The following is a 17,825-nucleotide window of genomic DNA, read 5'->3' as shown; positions in this document are numbered from 1 at the left end:
TTATTTCCACTAATTATTTGCATGCAAAAATTAAAGTTGGCTTTTTACTACGCCAAGTCAGTATAGCTTCTAACGCGCGAATATAAGTACACTTACACATTTTATTGTATTACGTTATATGTAAAGGCTGCCATAAATTCGCTTTTCGCACGGAACGTTTCGAAGCAGTAGTGCGGATCTGCGGGCGCAAACACGAGTCTCGAAGCCGCGAGCACAGAGTGGATACCTCGAAGGGCCGGGGAAACGGAAGCGAGACCGAGGGCGCTTCCGGCCAGGAGCGGTACCCAGGGAGAGACTGCAAGACTGAGTGCGCAGGAAGCACACACAGGGCGCCCTAGAGTGCACCCAGCTGCCCGGACGTCTGCCCCAGCGGGCCCGAGCGCTTCCGAGTGCACCCTAGCGTCTCCTGTCCCAAGCTAGGTCTAAAGTGTGCGGGGCGAACAAAGTCCATCACCTTCCTCTTCGCCCGTCGCAGGCCGCAGCCCCCGTCGCAGACACCAGTAGCCCCCGTCGCAGACACCAGTAGCCCCCGTCGCAGACACCAGTAGCCCCCGTCGCAGACACCAGTAGCCCCCGTCGCAGACACCAGTAGCCCCCGTCGCAGACACCAGTAGCCCCCGTCGCAGACACCAGTAGCCCCCGTCGCAGACACCAGTAGCCCCCGTCGCAGACACCAGTAGCCCCCGTCGCAGACACCAGTAGCCCCCGTCGCAGACACCAGTAGCCCCCGTCGCAGACACCAGTAGCCCCCGTCGCAGACACCAGTAGCTCCCGTCGCAGACACCAGTAGCCCCCGTCGCAGACACCAGTAGCCCCCGTCGCAGACACCAGTAGCCCCCGTCGCAGACACCAGTAGCCCCCGTCGCAGACACCAGTAGCCCCCGTCGCAGACACCAGTAGCCCCCGTCGCAGACACCAGTAGCCCCCGTCGCAGACACCAGTAGCCCCCGTCGCAGACACCAGTAGCCCCCGTCGCAGACACCAGTAGCCCCCGTCGCAGACACCAGTAGCCCCCGTCGCAGACACCAGTAGCCCCCGTCGCAGACACCAGTAGCTCCCGTCGCAGATACCAGTAGCCCCCGTCGCAGACACCAGTAGCTCCCGTCGCAGACACCAGTAGCCCCCGTCGCAGACACCAGTAGCCCCCGTCGCAGACACCAGTAGCCCCCGTCGCAGACACCAGTAGCCCCCGTCGCAGACACCAGTAGCTCCCGTCGCAGATACCAGTAGCCCCCGTCGCAGACACCAGTAGCCCCCGTCGCAGACACCAGTAGCCCCCGTCGCAGATACCAGTAGCCCCCGTCGCAGACACCAGTAGCTCCCGTCGCAGACACCAGTAGCCCCCGTCGCAGACACCAGTAGCCCCCGTCGCAGACACCAGTAGCCCCCGTCGCAGACACCAGTAGCCCCCGTCGCAGACACCAGTAGCCCCCGTCGCAGACACCAGTAGCTCCCGTCGCAGACACCAGTAGCCCCCGTCGCAGACACCAGTAGCTCCCGTCGCAGACACCAGTAGCCCCCGTCGCAGACACCAGTAGCTCCCGTCGCAGACACCAGTAGCCCCCGTCGCAGACACCAGTAGCCCCCGTCGCAGATACCAGTAGCCCCCGTCGCAGACACCAGTAGCCCCCGTCGCAGACACCAGTAGCCCCCGTCGCAGACACCAGTAGCCCCCGTCGCAGACACCAGTAGCCCCCGTCGCAGACACCAGTAGCTCCCGTCGCAGACACCAGTAGCCCCCGTCGCAGACACCAGTAGCTCCCGTCGCAGACACCAGTAGCCCCCGTCGCAGACACCAGTAGCCCCCGTCGCAGACACCAGTAGCCCCCGTCGCAGACACCAGTAGCCCCCGTCGCAGACACCAGTAGCTCCCGTCGCAGATACCAGTAGCCCCCGTCGCAGACACCAGTAGCCCCCGTCGCAGACACCAGTAGCCCCCGTCGCAGACACCAGTAGCCCCCGTCGCAGACACCAGTAGCCCCCGTCGCAGACACCAGTAGCTCCCGTCGCAGACACCAGTAGCCCCCGTCGCAGACACCAGTAGCTCCCGTCGCAGACACCAGTAGCCCCCGTCGCAGACACCAGTAGCTCCCGTCGCAGACACCAGTAGCTCCCGTCGCAGACACCAGTAGCCCCCGTCGCAGACACCAGTAGCTCCCGTCGCAGACACCAGTAGCCCCCGTCGCAGACACCAGTAGCCCCCGTCGCAGACACCAGTAGCCCCCGTCGCAGACACCAGTAGCTCCCGTCGCAGACACCAGTAGCCCCCGTCGCAGACACCAGTAGCTCCCGTCGCAGACACCAGCAGCCCCCGTCGCAGACACCAGTAGCCCCCGTCGCAGACACCAGTAGCCCCCGTCGCAGACACCAGTAGCTCCCGTCGCAGACACCAGTAGCCCCCGTCGCAGACACCAGTAGCTCCCGTCGCAGACACCAGTAGCCCCCGTCGCAGACACCAGTAGCCCCCGTCGCAGACACCAGTAGCTCCCGTCGCAGACACCAGTAGCCCCCGTCGCAGACACCAGTAGCTCCCGTCGCAGACACCAGTAGCCCCCGTCGCAGACACCAGTAGCCCCCGTCGCAGACACCAGTAGCCCCCGTCGCAGACACCAGTAGCCCCCGTCGCAGACACCAGTAGCTCCCGTCGCAGACACCAGTAGCCCCCGTCGCAGACACCAGTAGCTCCCGTCGCAGACACCAGTAGCCCCCGTCGCAGACACCAGTAGCACTGACGGCCCAGTACCTGGTTCTCAGGCTCAACAAACTGCTGACGGGGTGGGACAGTGCAAGAGACTCTACCCGCACCAAGTGCCGCACACACTGCTCCAAGGCATCATGTATAATTACAAGATCTCGCTAATTCAAGTGCAAAAGGCTTGTTACAAGATTGGCATCATGCCAAGAAGTTCCGTTGTCAATAATGTCTGCCTATTTGTAGTGTTCGACTGAAGAGTTAGTACCACTCGATCGTCCTGCGACGAGGTGAGGTAACATGTCGCCCGCGCTGGGATATGATAGCAGTGTTTTCACTGACATTCTGCAAGTCAAGCTGAGTGTTTGATTCATAGGCATGACTAAAGACACGAAACTGTCTGGTCGCTTATATAACCACCCTTGACACTGCGTGTTTTATTCATTAATTTAGAGATAAAAATTTGCTTTTATAACAGCTAACCTAACTACGAAGCTTCCAGAACACAAGGTTACGAGACTGCGAGGCTACAGAGCTACGAAGCTTCCAGGACACGAGGCTACGTGGGCTACGAGACTACTTGGCTCTAACTGACTACAATAGCGCCATTCAGTGGTGAGAGTTAATTTATCTCATTGAAAATAACCCGTTTGAAGTAGTGTCGATTATTGTCAAAAGATGACACCACTAGTTGCTTACAGGTAAATGTTATTTAGTTCTTAAATGTGGGATGCGGGATGCTCACTAACGATCGCAAAAGAAGGATGCTCTGCGTCGCTCCACGTCGAGTGCCCCATCTCACCACGCCAGAGCCGCGGGAACCGGAGGAGGTGGTCAGCTACCGGCAGTCCGCCTAGGCCCAGGAACCACCTGGGGGTCGATCTGCCCATCTGCTGGAGGGGTCCTCGCCGCCCGGACACCACCGCTACCTCCTATCAACAGGTATTCACTAAGTGTAATATAATTGTTGAGAATATTTGAGACGGAAAAACAAATGCAAAGGAGGTATCGAGTTTAAATTTTAGTTTTAACTCTTTAATAATAACTTCGAGGAAATGAAAATATATATATATCAACATGGCGTGTGAAAACGAGCCTTGAGTCAATAAAATTAAAATTTGTATGTGACTAACGCGATACTTTAGCAATTAATTTCATACATTCTAGGAGCTCGTCAGTCATAAATAAGGTTTTAATCTGAAAAGCGAGGTCAGCCGTCCACAAGACGAGACTGGACAAGACTTTTTGCTTATCTTAGCTCAGTCCATTTGATTATTACTAACTAGGTAGGGCTGAATCCTCTATTTCATTTTCCATACTTAAAAATAACACTATCATAGAACAACTATCCATTAATAATTAATAATTGGTAGTCAACTAACGTGTGCGGACACAATAAAGTATTAACTTTTTAATAAATTTAAAAAGTTAGGCAACATTTTCAAAAAATTCGTTGTCAAAAATCATGCCCAAACCGGGATTTAGCATTTTTCAAGTTTTTTTTTAATTTTGTTTTTTATCGGATACGTTTCATTATATAGTTTAACCTTTCACTCTGAAAATCTAATGATTCGATAGTCGACGTAGCTGCTCCAGTAGCGAATTCTAGCGGCGGGTGCGGAACTATATGTGAGTCGCGTTTAGAAATTCAGTGGTCGATATTGAATACTGGACCGCATACTTAAAAACCTTTTTTTTTTATTGCGAATATTAGTGATGTATATTGTTTATAAACTTTTCAATTGTATTTATGTAAGTGAGGTTATGTTCTGTAAGTATAATTTATTTTCATTATAAATAATTTAGTTATTATTTAATACATAATAAAAATTAATAAATTTAAAAATATTTTCTGCGTATTTAATGATTTTCATTATTAATTATTTTTAAATCTATTATTTACCAAATTAAATAATTTTATTCACATGTTTATATTAATATTGTATGCTGAGTATTCATTTAAATAATTTTTGTTACAGTAATTTTCAAAATAGTTTAGCGTATTAAATCTAACGCGCGTACATAAGTACACACACTTTTTTAAAACTCTATTTACCTTTTTACATTACAGCAGATTCAACATCAACACCAAAGCCACTTAAAGTGATACATGCGAAACGGGAATTTCCCCCAGTTGCCAGTACACATGTACTCTCAGTTCCCTTGAGCATCGGTAAAATGGGGAAAAATTTAACTTATGCTATTTGTTCCGTAGAATGAATCACTTGGCTACAATGGCAATCCTAAAATTTAAGTAAAGGTGTTGCAAAGCCACAGATGAAAAATACACACTTGACTGAAAATATATTTGCTAACAAAAACCCTATAAAAAGGGGGAAAGTCACATGAGATAGTAATCCCTGTGTTTATACTCTCTGACATCATGGTGCTGATTATGGCGTCTCTCTTCGCAGTCACCGATCATTACTCTCAATGCCCAGATGCTTTCTTAATGTTAGTCCAATGAGGAAAGAGCCACAGTAGTGCATAAAATAATGTTTATTTTTGGCTTTACTTTGATACACTGGGGTTTTTTCGTACAACCAGTGTATCGCCAGAAGTGTCTTTCCTGAAGTGTCTCACCTGGAGTGTCTCGCCTGAAGTGTCTCGCCTGAAGTGTCTCGCCTTAAGTGTCTTGCCTGAAGTGCCTAAAAAATCTGTGAAATAAAGTGCCGTCCTCTTTTTATTCTTAGGCCTTAAATATTTATTTTTGTCCTCTTTGTGTACATTTGAGTAACTTCTGCAGTGTTCGATATATATATATATATATATATATATATATATATATATATTAATATGTTTCAATATTCTGAACACAACCGCCACTTGTTTTGATCGTTCTTTTTCTTCTGTAGTTTCTGCGAGGATTTATTGTCCTCGTATATGATTTTTGCTGATGTCTTAATGTTTATATGTTTGTTGCTAGAATTTTTATTGTGGTTTTTTTTAATGTATAGATTCTCTATAGATTTCTAGAGCTGTCTCCTTTTCCGGTAAGTTTTTATCTTCCAGTGTGTTCCGGACGTTTGCCTGACAAACTAACTCGATTGATGTACTCCAAAACGTAAATTTTATTAAAATGGTAGTAAAATTGTTTATGAATCCCCCAACTTGGTATTGAGGTCTAATTGTTGTATTGTCAAATAAAAATATTACCAGTAGTTGAGGTTTTCGGCAGTTACAATAGCATTAAAAATTTAAAAATAAAGGATTGGCTTGATCCCAACACCAACGAATTCATAACTTACTTAAATCCGTACGGTGTAATCACATTTATGTAATAGTAACGTTATTTGTATCGATTATTTTGCTACAATGAAATGATATTGAATTATACGCTGCTGTTAATAGTTAAACATATAAAATTGGTCGCAAAAAGAGTAGTTCCGTTACATATAAAAAAAATTTGATTAAAACGATAAATAATTCTGTGTTATGTACAATTAGAAGTATGTTGCTGTAAGTATTTATTTATATTTATAATACAACAAAATAATATGCTGATAACCATCTGTTATTATCGTGTGCTCGAAAACAGAGAAAGGTTTTAATGTGTACGGTGGAAAAAAATTGTACAATTGACAAAATATGCGTTCGTAAAATATTTTGCCAAAATTTTTCTTATAAATCCATGAGTGGTGTTTTGTTATTTTTTCTAGCTAACAGTTGAGAAAACATAATGACTGTTATGGCTCTCTCAATTTATTATAAATTGGGAGAAAAAATTACTTGTTTTTGCTGACAACTCTTTCCTTTTGTGTCCCATTGCAAATTTCCTGGTAAGTATACACTTTTATAATTTTAATGTTAAACAAATACCAAAATTCATTATTTTTGGGGGAAAAAAATAACATTTGTTTGTTATGCTGGATGTTCACTTCTGAGAGTTTACAAATGAACTGTTTGTTAAATGGAATCGTATTTGGTGAAGATGAATGCTTTTAATAAACATTTACCGTAACGAGCGAAACGTTTCCCTCGCTGTTTCGCCTGGGTGGCATATCAGCAAAGACGCAGCGGAACAAAAAATAATAATTTTTAATTTTTTTTTAAAGACGAGAGCTGCTCATGACAAGTGGTCCGCGCCGCTGGAACCACGACCCAACTGGGCGAGTCACCCCACTCCACTGCTCTCCACCCTCGCAATCCGACCCAACACTTCACCCCACCCGCGCCCGCCTGCCAGGTCCGAAATCTCCAACGCACCGGCTTAAGTTACCAAACAATTGGAAGAGAAGCTTTTAATAAATAAAAAAAAGGCGTTTTGGCCTCTGGAGAGGTACCCCGCTGGACATTCTTTTATTTCGGTTTTTAAAAAAAAAAAAAAACAGCGGTAGCTTTTTAATGTTTTCGAGAGTCTGGCCGCAGATTAGCATGTGCCCGCGCGAGGGTCTGTGGGGGAAGGCGCTGCTAAGCAATGCGGTGTGTTAGCGGCGGCCTGCTAGGGCGTTAGGGGAGGGTGTTAGGGGAGAGACGCCCCCAGCGGCGCCAGAGGGGCGGAAGCTCTATATGATAGTGTTGATTTCGCTGGTGCGGGACAATTATTTTTATTTTTATGGCATAATATAGCGTAATTGATACGCTATAAACAAGGCCGGATTACGGGGCCCGGGGCTGTTCGCCCGACAGGGGTGGGGGAGGCTTTAGGGCCGCCGCGAGGAGGCCGTATGTATACGTGTATTAGAAAAAAAAAAGACAAAATTATTAAAAACGGAGCGTATCTCGGGCGGCAACTGTTTAATTGCTATTCACGGCGCGCAAGTCGCAGGCTCGTATTTCACGGTCTGCGACTAATTGCGGCGCGGTCCAGGGGTGGCTGCGGCAAGGTGCCCGCTCCGGGGAGGCGGCGCGTCGACCACTGCAGCTCTCGAGGAACCAGCCACTCACACTCCACCACTCACACTCCGCCACTCACACTCCGCCACTCACACTCCGCTTCTCACACTCCGCTTCTCACACTCCGCCACTCACACTCCGCTACTCACACTCCGCCACTCACACTCCGCCACTCACACTCCGCTACTCACACTCCGCTACTCACACTCCGCCACTCACACTCCACCACTCACACTCCGCCACTCACACTCCGCCACTCACACTCCGCCACTCACACTCCGCCACTCACACTCCGCTACTCACACTCCGCCACTCACACTCCGCCACTCACACTCCACCACTCACACTCCGCCACTCACACTCCACCACTCACACTCCGCTACTCGCACTCCACCGCTCACACTCCGCCACTCACACTCCGCCACTCACACTCCGCTACTCACACTCCGCCACTCACACTCCGCTACTCACACTCCACCGCTCACACTCCGCTTCTCACACTCCGCTTCTCACACTCCGCCACTCACACTCCGCTACTCACACTCCACCGCTCACACTCCGCCACTCACACTCCACCACTCACACTCCGCCACTCACACTCCGCTACTCACACTCCACCACTCACACTCCGCCACTCACACTCCACCACTCACACTCCGCTACTCGCACTCCACCGCTCACACTCCGCCACTCACACTCCGCCACTCACACTCCGCTACTCACACTCCGCCACTCACACTCCGCTTCTCACACTCCGCCACTCACACTCCACCGCTCACACTCCGCTTCTCACACTCCGCCACTCACACTCCGCTTCTCACACTCCGCCACTCACACTCCGCTACTCACACTCCACCGCTCACACTCCGCTTCTCACACTCCGCTTCTCACACTCCGCCACTCACACTCCACCGCTCACACTCCGCCACTCACACTCCGCTACTCACACTCCACCGCTCACACTCCGCTTCTCACACTCCGCCACTCACACTCCGCTACTCACACTCCACCGCTCACACTCCGCTTCTCACACTCCGCTTCTCACACTCCGCCACTCACACTCCGCTACTCACACTCCACCGCTCACACTCCGCCACTCACACTCCACCACTCACACTCCGCCACTCACACTCCGCTACTCACACTCCACCACTCACACTCCGCCACTCACACTCCACCACTCACACTCCGCTACTCGCACTCCACCGCTCACACTCCGCCACTCACACTCCGCCACTCACACTCCGCTACTCACACTCCGCCACTCACACTCCGCTTCTCACACTCCGCCACTCACACTCCACCGCTCACACTCCGCTTCTCACACTCCGCCACTCACACTCCACCACTCACACTCCGCTACTCGCACTCCACCGCTCACACTCCGCCACTCACACCGCCACTCACACTCCGCTACTCACACTCCGCCACTCACACTCCGCTACTCACACTCCGCCACTCACACTCCGCTTCTCACACTCCGCCACTCACACTCCACCACTCACACTCCGCCACTCACACTCCACCACTCACACTCCGCTACTCGCACTCCACCGCTCACACTCCGCCACTCACACTCCGCCACTCACACTCCGCTTCTCACACTCCACCACTCACACTCCGCTTCTCACACTCCGCCACTCACACTCCACCGCTCACACTCCGCTTCTCACACTCCGCTTCTCACACTCCGCTACTCACACTCCGCCACTCGCACTCTGCCACTCACACTCCGCCACTCACACTCCACCACTCACACTCCGCTACTCACACTCCGCCACTCACACTCCGCTACTCACACTCCGCCACTCGCACTCTGCCACTCACACTCCGCCACACACACTCCACCACTCACACTCCGCTACTCACACTCCGCCACTCACACTCCGCTTCTCACACTCCGCCACTCACACTCCGCTTCTCACACTCCGCTACTCACACTCCGCTACTCACACTCCGCCACTCACACTCCGCTTCTCACACTCCACCACTCACACTCCACCACTCACACTCCGCTTCTCACACTCCGCCACTCACACTCCACCGCTCACACTCCGCTTCTCACACTCCGCTTCTCACAATCCGCCACTCACACTCCGCCACTCACACTCCACCACTCACACTCCGCTACTCACACTCCGCCACTCACACTCCGCTTCTCACACTCCGCCACTCACACTCCACCGCTCACACTCCGCTTCTCACACTCCGCCACTCACACTCCGCCACTCACACTCTGCCACTCACACTCCGCCACTCACACTCCACCACTCACACTCCGCTTCTCACACTCCGCTTCTCACACTCCGCCACTCACACTCCGCCACTCACACTCCACCACTCACACTCCGCTACTCACACTCCGCCACTCACACTCCGCTTCTCACACTCCGCCACTCACACTCCGCTACTCACACTCCGCCACTCGCACTCTGCCACTCACACTCCGCCACTCACACTCCACCACTCACACTCCGCTACTCACACTCCGCCACTCACACTCCGCTTCTCACACTCCGCCACTCACACTCCGCTTCTCACACTCCGCCACTCACACTCCGCTACTCACACTCCGCCACTCACACTCCGCCACTCACACTCCACCACTCACACTCCGCCACTCACACTCCGCTTCTCACACTCCGCTTCTCACACTCCGCCACTCACACTCCGCTACTCACACTCCGCAACTCACACTCCGCCACTCACACTCCGCTACTCACACTCCGCCACTCGCACTCTGCCACTCACACTCCGCCACTCACACTCCACCACACACACTCCGCTACTCACACTCCGCCACTCACACTCCGCTTCTCACACTCCGCCACTCACACTCCGCTACTCACACTCCGCCACTCACACTCCGCCACTCACACTCCGCCACTCACACTCCGCTTCTCACACTCCGCCACTCACACTCCGCTTCTCACACTCAGCCACTCACACTCCGCTACTCACACTCCGCCACTCGCACTCTGCCACTCACACTCCGCCACTCACACTCCACCACTCACACTCCGCCACTCACACTCCACCGCTCACACTCCGCTTCTCACACTCCGCCACTCACACTCCACCACTCACACTCCGCTTCTCACACTCCGCTTCTCACACTCCGCTTCTCACACTCCGCTTCTCACACTCCGCCACTCACACTCCGCTTCTCACACTCCACCGCTCACACTCCGCTTCTCACACTCCGCCACTCGCACTCTGCCACTCACACTCCACCGCTCACACTCCGCTTCTCACACTCCGCCACTCGCACTCTGCCACTCACACTCCGCCACTCACACTCCGCTACTCACACTCCACCGCTCACACTCCGCTTCTCACACTCCGCTTCTCACACTCCGCCACTCACACACCGCCACTCACACTCCACCGCTCACACTCCGCTTCTCACACTCCGCTTCTCACACTCCGCCACTCACACTCCGCTACTCACACTCCACCACTCACACTCCACCGCTCACACTCCGCTTCTCACACTCCGCTTCTCACACTCCGCCACTCACACTCCGCTACTCACACTCCACCACTCACACTCCGCTACTCACACTCCGCCACTCACACTCCGCCACTCACACTCCGCTACTCACACTCCGCTACTCACACTCCGCCACTCACACTCCGCCACTCACACTCCACCGCTCACACTCTGCTTCTCACACTCCGCCACTCACACTCCACCGCTCACACTCCGCTTCTCACACTCCGCTTCTCACACTCCGCCACTCACACTCCGCTACTCACACTCCGCCACTCGCACTCTGCCACTCACACTCCGCCACTCACACTCCGCTACTCACACTCCGCTTCTCACACTCCGCCACTCACACTCCGCCACTCACACTCCGCCACTCACACTCCGCTACTCACACTCCACCGCTCACACCCCGCTTCTCACACTCCGCTTCTCACACTCCGCCACTCACACTCCGCTACTCACACTAAGCCACTCGCACTCCGCTTCTCACACTCCGCCACTCACACTCCGCTACTCACACTCCGCCACTCACACTCTGCCACTCACACTCCGCCACACACACTCCACCACTCACACTCCGCTACTCACACTCCACCGCTCACACTCCGCTTCTCACACTCCGCTTCTCACACTCCACCGCTCACACTCCGCTTCTCACACTCCGCTTCTCACACTCCGCCACTCACACTCCGCTACTCACACTCCGCCACTCGCACTCCGCTACTCACACTCCGCCACTCACACTCCGCTACTCACACTCCACCACTCACACTCCGCCACTCACACTCCACCGCTCACACTCCGCTTCTCACACTCCGCTTCTCACACTCCGCTTCTCACACTCCGCCACTCACACTCCGCCACTCACACTCCACCACTCACACTCCGCTACTCACACTCCACCACTCACACTCCGCCACTCACACTCCACCGCTCACACTCCGCTTCTCACACTCCGCTTCTCACACTCCGCTTCTCACACTCCGCCACTCACACTCCGCCACTCACACTCCACCACTCACACTCCGCTACTCACACTCCACCACTCACACTCCGCCACTCACACTCCACCGCTCACACTCCGCTTCTCACACTCCGCTTCTCACACTCCGCCACTCACACTCCGCTACTCACACTCCGCCACTCGCACTCTGCCACTCACACTCCGCCACTCACACTCCGCTACTCACACTCCGCTTCTCACACTCCGCCACTCACACTCCGCCACTCACACTCCGCCACTCACACTCCGCTACTCACACTCCACCGCTCACACTCCGCTTCTCACACTCCGCTTCTCACACTCCGCCACTCACACTCCGCTACTCACACTCCGCCACTCGCACTCCGCTTCTCACACTCCGCCACTCACACTCCGCTACTCACACTCCGCCACTCACACTCTGCCACTCACACTCCGCCACTCACACTCCACCACTCACACTCCGCTACTCACACTCCACCGCTCACACTCCGCTTCTCACACTCCGCTTCTCACACTCCGCCACTCACACTCCGCTACTCACAATCCGCTACTCACACTCCGCCACTCACACTCTGCCACTCACACTCCGCCACTCACACTCCACCACTCACACTCCGCTACTCACACTCCACCGCTCACACTCCGCTTCTCACACTCCGCTTCTCACACTCCGCCACTCACACTCCGCTACTCACACTCCGCCACTCGCACTCCGCTTCTCACACTCCGCTTCTCACACTCCGCCACTCACACTCCACCACTCACACTCCGCTACTCACACTCCACCACTCACACTCCGCTTCTCACACTCCGCTTCTCACACTCCGCCACTCACACTCCGCTACTCACACTCCGCCACTCACACACCGCCACTCACACTCCACCACTCACACTCCGCTACTCACACTCCACCGCTCACACTCCGCTTCTCACACTCCGCTACTCACACTCCGCCACTCGCACTCCGCTTCTCACACTCCGCTTCTCACACTCCGCCACTCACACTCCGCTACTCACACTCCGCCACTCACACTCTGCCACTCACACTCCGCCACTCACACTCCACCACTCACACTCCGCTACTCACACTCCACCGCTCACACTCCGCTTCTCACACTCCGCTTCTCACACTCCGCCACTCACACTCCGCTACTCACACTCCGCCACTCGCACTCCGCTTCTCACACTCCGCTTCTCACACTCCGCCACTCACACTCCACCACTCACACTCCGCTACTCACACTCCACCGCTCACACTCCGCTTCTCACACTCCGCTTCTCACACTCCGCCACTCACACTCCGCTACTCACACTCCGCCACTCACACACCGCCACTCACACTCCACCACTCACACTCCGCTACTCACACTCCACCGCTCACACTCCGCTTCTCACACTCCGCTTCTCACACTCCGCCACTCACACTCCGCTTCTAACACTCTGCTTCTCACACTCCGCCACTCACACTCCGCTACTCACACTTCGCCACTCGCACTCTGCCACTCACACTCCGCCACTCACACTCCACCACTCACACTCCGCTACTCACACTCCACCGCTCACACTCCGCTTCTCACACTCCGCTTCTCACACTCCGCCACTCACACTCCGCTACTCACACTCCGCCACTCGCACTCCGCTACTCACACTCCGCTACTCACACTCCGCCACTCACACTCCACCACTCACACTCCGCTACTCACACTCCACCACTCACACTCCGCTACTCACACTCCACCGCTCACACTCCGCTACTCACACTCCACCACTCACACTCCACCACTCACACTCCGCTACTCACACTCCGCCACTCACACTCCGCTACTCACACTCCACCACTCACACTCTGCCACTCACACTCCGCCACTCACACTCCGCCACTCACACTCCGCCACTCACACTCCACCACTCACACTCCGCTACTCACACTCCACCACTCACACTCCGCTACTCACACTCCGCCACTCACACTCCGCCACTCACACTCCACCACTCACACTCCGCTACTCACACTCCACCGCTCACACTCCGCTTCTCACACTCCGCTTCTCACACTCCGCTACTCACACTCCGCCACTCGCACTCTGCCACTCACACTCCGCCACTCACACTCCACCACTCACACTCCGCCACTCACACTCTGCCACTCACACTCCGCCACTCACACTCCGCTACTCACACTCCACCACTCACACTCCGCTACTCACACTCCACCGCTCACACTCCGCTTCTCACACTCCGCCTCTCACACTCCGCCACTCACACACCGCCACTCACACTCCAGTTCTCACACTCCGCTACTCACACTCCGCCACTCGCACTCTGCCACTCACACTCCGCTACTCACACTCCACCGCTCACACACCGCCACTCACACTCCAGTTCTAACACTCCGCCACTCGCACTCTGCCACTCGCACTCTGCCACTCACACTCCGCTTCTCACACTCCGCTTCTCACACTCCGCCACTCATACTCCGCTACTCACACTCCACCGCTCACACTCCGCTTCTCACACTCCGCTTCTCACACTCCGCCACTCACACTCCGCCACTCACACTCCAGTTCTCACACTCCGCTACTCACACTCCGCCACTCGCACTCTGCCACTCACACTCCGCTACTCACACTCCACCGCTCACACTCCGCTTCTCACACTCCGCTTCTCACACTCCGCCACTCACACTCCGCCACTCACACTCCAGTTCTCACACTCCGCTACTCACACTCCGCCACTCGCACTCTGCCACTCACACTCCGCTTCTCACACTCCGCCACTCACACACCGCCACTCACACTCCACCACTCACACTCCGCTTCTCACACTCCGCTTCTCACACTCCGCCACTCACACACCGCCACTCACACTCCAGTTCTCACCCTCCGCTACTCACACTCCGCCACTCGCACTCTGCCACTCACACTCCGCTACTCACACTCCGCCACTCGCACTCTGCCACTCACACTCCACCGCTCACACTCCGCTTCTCACACTCCGCTTCTCACACTCCGCCACTCACACACCGCCACTCACACTCCAGTTCTCACACTCCGCTACTCACACTCCGCCACTCGCACTCTGCCACTCACACTCCGCTACTCACACTCCGCCACTCGCACTCTGCCACTCACACTCCGCTACTCACACTCCGCCACTCACACTCCGCCACTCACACTCCGCTACTCACACTCCACCACTCACACTCCGCCACTCACACTCCACCGCTCACACTCCGCTTCTCACACTCCGCTTCTCACACTCCGCCACTCACACACCGCCACTCACACTCCAGTTCTCACACTCCAGTTCTCACACTCCGCTACTCACACTCCACCACTCACACTCCGCCACTCACACTCCACCGCTCACACTCCGCTTCTCACACTCCGCTTCTCACACTCCGCCACTCACACACCGCCACTCACACTCCAGTTCTCACACTCCAGTTCTCACACTCCGCTACTCACACTCCGCCACTCACACACCGCCACTCACACTCCAGTTCTCACACTCCGCTACTCACACTCCGCCACTCGCACTCTGCCACTCACACTCCGCTACTCACACTCCGCCACTCGCACTCTGCCACTCACACTCTGCCACTCACACTCCGCCACTCACACTCCGCCACTAACACACCGCCACTCACACTCCAGTTCTCACACTCCAGTTCTCACACTCCGCTACTCACACTCCGCCACTCACACACCGCCACTCACACTCCAGTTCTCACACTCCGCTACTCACACTCCGCCACTCACACTCCACCACTCACACTCCGCTACTCACACTCCACCGCTCACACTCCGCTTCTCACACTCCGCTTCTCACACTCTGCCACTCACACACCGCCACTCACACTCCAGTTCTCACACTCCGCTACTCACACTCCGCCACTCGCACTCTGCCACTCACACTCCGATACTCACACTCCAGTTCTCACACTCCGCTACTCACACTCCGCCACTCGCACTCTGCCACTCACACTCCGCCACTCACACTCCGCCACTCACACTCCGCCACTCACACTCCGCCACTCACACACCGCTACTCACACTCCAGTTCTCACACTCCGCTACTCACACTCCGCTACTCACACTCCGCTACTCACACTCCGCCACTCGCACTCTGCCACTCACACTCCGCCACTCACACTCCGCCACTCACACTCCGCCACTCACACACCGCCACTCACACTCCAGTTCTCACACTCCGCTACTCACACTCCGCTACTCACACTCCGCTACTCACACTCCGCTACTCACACTCCGCCACTCGCACTCCGCCACTCACACTCCGCCACTCACACTCCGCCACTCACACACCGCCACTCACACTCCAGTTCTCACACTCCGCTACTCACACTCCGCTACTCACACTCCGCCACTCGCACTCCGCCACTCACACTCCGCTACTCACACTCCGCCACTCGCACTCTGCCACTCACACTCCGCCACTCACACTCCGCCACTCACACTCCGCCACTCACACACCGCCACTCACACTCCAGTTCTCACACTCCGCTACTCACACTCCGCTACTCACACTCCGCTACTCACACTCCGCCACTCGCACTCTGCCACTCACACTCCGCCACTCACACTCCGCCACTCACACTCCGCCACTCACACACCGCCACTCACACTCCAGTTCTCACACTCCGCTACTCACACTCCGCTACTCACACTCCGCCACTCGCACTCTGCCACTCACACTCCGCCACTCACACTCCGCCACTCACACTCCGCCACTCACACACCGCCACTTACACTCCAGTTCTCACACTCCGCTACTCACACTCCGCCACTCGCACTCTGCCACTCACACTCCGCCACTCACACCCCGCCACTCACACTCCGCCACTCACACACTGCCACTCACACTCCAGTTCTCACACTCCGCTACTCACACTCCGCTACTCACACTCCGCCACTCGCACTCCGCCACTCACACTCCGCTACTCACACTCCGCCACTCGCACTCTGCCACTCACACTCCGCCACTCACACTCCGCCACTCACACTCCGCCACTCACACTCCGCCACTCACACACCGCCACTCACACTCCAGTTCTCACACTCCGCTACTCACACTCCGCCACTCGCACTCTGCCACTCACACTCCGCTACTCACACTCCGCCACTCGCACTCTGCCACTCACACTCCGCCACTCACACTCCGCCACTCACACTCCGCCACTCACACACCGCCACTCACACTCCAGTTCTCACACTCCGCTACTCACACTCCGCCACTCGCACTCTGCCACTCACACTCCGCTACTCACACTCCGCTACTCACACTCCGCCACTCGCACTCTGCCACTCACACTCCGCCACTCACACTCCGCTACTCACACTCCGCCACTCACACTCTGCCACTCACACTCCGCTACTCACACTCCGCTACTCACACTCCGCCACTCGCACTCTGCCACTCACACTCCACCACTCACACTCCGCTACTCACACTCCACCGCTCACACTCCGCCTCTCACACTCCGCCACTCACACACCGCCACTCACACTCCAGTTCTCACACTCCGCTACTCACACTCCGCTACTCACACTCCGCCACTCACACACCGCTACTCACACTCCGCCACTCGCACTCTGCCACTCACACTCCGCTACTCATACTCCGCTACTCACGCTCCGCTTCTCACACTCCACTACTCTCACTCCGCCACTCACACTCCGCTACTCACACTACGCTACTCACACTCCGCCACTCACACTCCAGTTTTCACACTCCGCCACTCACACTCCGACACTCACACTCCGCTACTCAACTCAGCTACTCACACTCCGCTGCTCACT

The sequence above is a fragment of the Bacillus rossius genome, chromosome 2, assembly GCF_032445375.1.
Source record: "Bacillus rossius redtenbacheri isolate Brsri chromosome 2, Brsri_v3, whole genome shotgun sequence".
Taxonomy (NCBI): domain Eukaryota; kingdom Metazoa; phylum Arthropoda; class Insecta; order Phasmatodea; family Bacillidae; genus Bacillus; species Bacillus rossius.
Note: the sequence above shows the minus strand (reverse complement) of the source record.